The sequence below is a fragment of the Panthera uncia genome, chromosome D4 (genome assembly GCF_023721935.1).
Source record: "Panthera uncia isolate 11264 chromosome D4, Puncia_PCG_1.0, whole genome shotgun sequence".
In the NCBI taxonomy this organism is placed as follows: Eukaryota; Metazoa; Chordata; class Mammalia; order Carnivora; family Felidae; genus Panthera; species Panthera uncia.
This window is the reverse complement of record NC_064807.1, coordinates 44881694-44886596: the sequence shown is the minus strand read 5'-3', so window position 1 is coordinate 44886596 and position 4903 is coordinate 44881694.

The window sequence follows — 4903 nt, the reverse complement described above, 5'->3', positions numbered from 1 at the left end:
ATGCAGGCGGGATTCAGAACCCCTTTACTTGGGACATCAAGTCCAATTCCTCAATCTCACTCCAACATCTCCCCTCCACCCACCTCCCCATCATGCTCACTTGTTCCCACAATGATAGCCTAGATCTTGTTATTATCAGCAAGCTCCAAAATCTTGTTTTCCGTCACCCCACTTTGTGATCTCCACTGTGATATCACTCAAAAATGACACCATTCCGGTAGATCAGGGATCCACCCCATGACCTCTTCCCTGTCCAATTCTCTCCTCTTGGCTCACTTCTTTCCTTACCCAGCTTAGATTTCATAGAGTGTCACCACAATGTCCTTAGACACGCCCTCAACTCTTTTGTCTGCCTCTATTTCCATTGTACTGTTCCTGACAAAACCCAAACCCTGGTGATAATTCAACCCTGCCTATCCCACACCTGCATTCTAGCAGCCAGATGGATGGGACGTGAGGAAAAAGACATTTGCTTTACATGCATTGCCACAGATCTCAACTGGGGGCCCAGACTGCAGGAGAATTCTGCTCGAATTCTCTGTTCAGTTTCCTGTCCACTTTTTCAGAGGACTGTTCTAGATGGTCTCTCTTTTCCAACCTCCAATGCTTCCTCCCGGTCACCACTCTCAGCTTATAATTAACAACAACAACAACAAAACAAGCAGATGAGAATTGCTTCCTTTCCCCCGTCCCAAATCCACCAGCCTCCTTTCACCACACCCTCATGCAATGTCTTCCCTTTGGTCACAAAGGATGAGCAGCTCCTGCTCTCTCTAAGGACAGTCTCTCCACCCTGAGCCCGTCCCCGGCACTTCCACTCTTCGGTCTCACTGGATATCAGCATGCAATTAGACTTTTCATCTCAGCAAAGTAGAGGCAAGCCTTTCCTAGACCTACTCCCACATTGCCTCAGCTTCTGGGCAAGACTTAACAGACTTGACTGTGTTCGCTGTCGCACTGTCTCACCTCGCGCAGCGCGCTGACTCGCTTCAGCGGGGATTTGCCCTCACTACTCTGAAATTGCTCTGTGAAAATCACCAGCAATCTTCATGTTGCTAAAAGCAGCGGTTTTCTTCTGCTTTTTATGGTCTTTAAATTTGAGTATGGTTGACACACCGCAGTACGTTAGATGCACAACATAGTGGTTTGACTTCTCTCCACGTCAGGCTGTGATCACAAGTATAGCCACCTTCTGTCGCCACACAGCACTAGTATAGTATCATTGACTCTATTCCCTGTGCTGTGCCTTTTATTCCGTGACTTGCTCAATCCATAACTGGAAGCTTGGATCTCCGGCTCCCCTTCTCCCATGCTGCCCCCCCCCCCCTCGTCTGGCAACCGCTAGCAGCAAATTTTCAATCTCCATGTTCTGCAACCTCGCGGCAGACTGAGCACAGATATCCCCTTGGAAGACACGGTCTTGTGGGTCCTCCCTGCACACCTGCACATACTCTCCTGGGTATCCTCCCACCTCACCTCTTTTGCTTCCCAGTTCCGGCTGCAAGCTCTGGGCCCCGCCCTCCTCACAGGCTCCCTAGCTGATCCCATCCAGGCGCGTGGCTTTAAATAGCATCCAGTGAGAATCCCGTTCCCTCCTGCCCCCGAAGCTTCAGGTTTGAATACCATCACGTTAAAACCAAAATTATTAATTTTTTTCGTCTCAAATCCGCCCTTTGCACGGATTCTCTTTTTTAGTATAGGGCATCACCATTGCCTGAATCACACAGTCAAATGTGTAGGTGTCATCCCAAATCTTCACACACTTTACTTCTCTTCCTCCAAGTGTTGTCAGCGGCACCTTCAAAACATGACGTTGAATCTGACAGTTCTCACCACATCCACTCTCTTATTTTGGTCCAAGGGAGTCTTACACCTGACTGTGGTATTAATTAAATTCCTAACTCATCTTCCTATTTTTGCTCCTGCTTTTTACCAACTGGTTCTCCACACAGCAGCAGAATATGTTTCCGGAACATAAATTTGTCTGATAAAACTATCCTGTGTTTGCCACTCCACTGTGAGCAAGGTAAATCCTTGCGGGGTCTGACAAGGCCCTCTGTGACCTGCCTTCTGAATCACCTTCCTGACCTCTTTACCAGTACCCCTTGCTCGGTCTGCTTAAGTCAAACGGTCTGGCATTGCTTTCTGGAATGCACGAAGCTTGCTCTTTCAGGTCGTTCATTTTGTTCATTCTGGGGTATGTAGTATGCAGAATGCAGTATGCAGTATGTGGAATGTACTTTTGTTCATTTTGCAGAGAATGCTGCGCCCCTGTATCTTCACACCTGCTCAGTTTCTCATTTCATAGAAATGAATGCTTCTGTGAGTAGCAATACCTAGACCTCCTTGTCTTCCTTCTCTCACTTTCCTTTATATCCTCCATATTACTGATCACTACCTGAATTCAAATATTTATGTTTACTTTTTTTTATTATGTGTTTCTCTTGCTAGAATAAGCCTCTTGAGGGTCGAAATCTTACCTGTCTTGTTTATAGTGGCATCCCCAATGTGTGGAAACACAGCCTGGGGTCTGGGAGATTCTCAAGAAGCATTTGTTTGATGAATGAATGGAAGGCGTAAATCATCACTAAAACAGACTTAAATATTTATGCCAAGAGGTTACCTTATTGATATTACTTTATTACTCATTAAAAACAAATAACTACTCGTGCGTTTCTGTACCGCCTAAACCCATCTCGCCTACTTTTTTTTTTAATATATGAAATTTATTGTCAAATTGGTTTCCATACAACACCCAGTGCTCATCCCAAAAGGTGCCCTCCTCAATACCCATCACCCACCCTCCTCTCCCTCCCACCCCCCATCAACCCTCAGTTTGTTCTCAGTTTTTAACAGTCTCTTATGCTTTTCGCCTACTTTTAAATAACATTGCAGCCACCATACTTTGAATAGCATTATTATCTAACTTGCGAACTGAACGTATGACCTCTGCTGACCCTGGCTGGTTCAACCAGGGGTGGGTCCCTGGCTAAAGAACTATGGATCTACTGTGTGATTACTGACCAACTAGTTAGCCTGGTTTGCAAACCTGATCAAAAGCATTACTACTTAGGTTGAAACCTGCTGCCGGGTAGCATAAAGTGATTGCCGGCAAATCATTGCTGTCTCGTTTATAATGTTAGAAAATGTAGAATACCTTGAATGTCTAATATTAGAGGACTGGGTACTTACACAGTATAGAATGTTATACAGTCATTAAAATGATACAAATAAAAACCTTTGAAAGATGCTTACTATATATGGTGTATTGTTGAGTGAAAGAAGCAGGGAGCAAAGCGGTTTATGCTGTATGACTTCAATTTTGTTAATCTCTCCCATCTCTCTCTCTCTCTCTCCATACACACACACACACACACACACACACACACACACACACACACACCTTTACATCTATCTATCTATCTGTCTAATCTATCTTTCTATCTATATCTTCACAAGAAAAAGAAAAGAAATATACCAAATATTTAATAGGGCTTCCCTTTTCCTGGATGGTGCCAATGAAGATTATGGGAATATCCTCATTATGCATGGTTTTATTTTTGTCTTTATAGTTTTATGAACTTTTTCGAATTAAATTAATTATGATAAAAAGCCACATTACTTAGAAACCTTTCCACAAAAAGAACACACTGAGATTTAGTGCATTGTTTGAAACTATATTTTTTTTGCATTATATATAAAACTATAGGAATAAAATATTATATATAGCTCTGTGTTACATAGTATTTATGTCACCTACCAGGTTAGAATATATTGCATATATTGTGTTTTACACACATACACACACATATAACTTCATAGAATAGTGAATTCCTTGATTTGATGATAATTCCTTTAAATGACTGCCAAGCATTTGGTTTTTATTCTAAAGAGAGTACAATAAATAAAAATAAGTCTGAGTATAATTATATCCTTATATGAGAATGAAAAAGTTAAAGTCCAGTTGTTTAAAGATTGCACTGTGGGATAATGAGAGCTTTATTTTAACATTATTATTCATTTCATAAATTCCAATATATCCTTGGTAGGTGATAATGACCTCGTCTTTAACCCCTAAATGCTACATGCATGCAAAGTAGGAAATGGAGCTATTACATAGTAAATCTCAAAGAGTAGTTTATTATAATTCAAATATTAAGGCCTAGGACTGAAAATGATTTGAAATAACAGTTTAAAGACAATACAGAAATGAGTAATACAAATGCATTTTGTTGAAAAATAAAATTAATGGGCTTGGTTTGTACTTAATTAGGAAGTCTTTCTCCTTGTTTAAAATTCAGATTTAGTCATTACTTCTTTTATCTGTTGATTTGACAAGTATTTATAGAGCATCTACTGTGCCAAGTGCTAAGAATACAGTGGTGAAAAAGAGATGAACCATATCTTCTTGAAATAGACTGTGCATTAGTCAACTGGTTGCACAATTTATCAGTGAGTCATAAGTATGATACATATTAGGGAGTTGAAGTGGGGCTGAACATTAAGTTTGAGGTGAAGTATAGGATCTCAAGGGATCCTTTCTTCTAAAGAAGTGTTTAAAGCTTCTAAACCCTATTTACCTAAAGCACCTGGCCAGGGGGTAAAATCTGTTTTTCTTTGTAGCCTAGATGAAAACTGATTGTACAATTAGTCACTGACATGCTTGAAATTCCGTGCTTACATTATCCACAAGATATACCACAGGAATGAGAGCAAAGCAGACATTTACCAACCCCCAAGTGGTGTGCTTCTAATACCCCCCGCCCCACCATGTTATGGTCCCAAATTGTTATTTGTCTTATGACAAATGGTCAAATGTCCACTGATCATTCTGAACCAATAAACACATTTCTGTGGTAGATGCTGGATAATAGGACAGAGAGAGGGGGCGAGAGTAAGGACA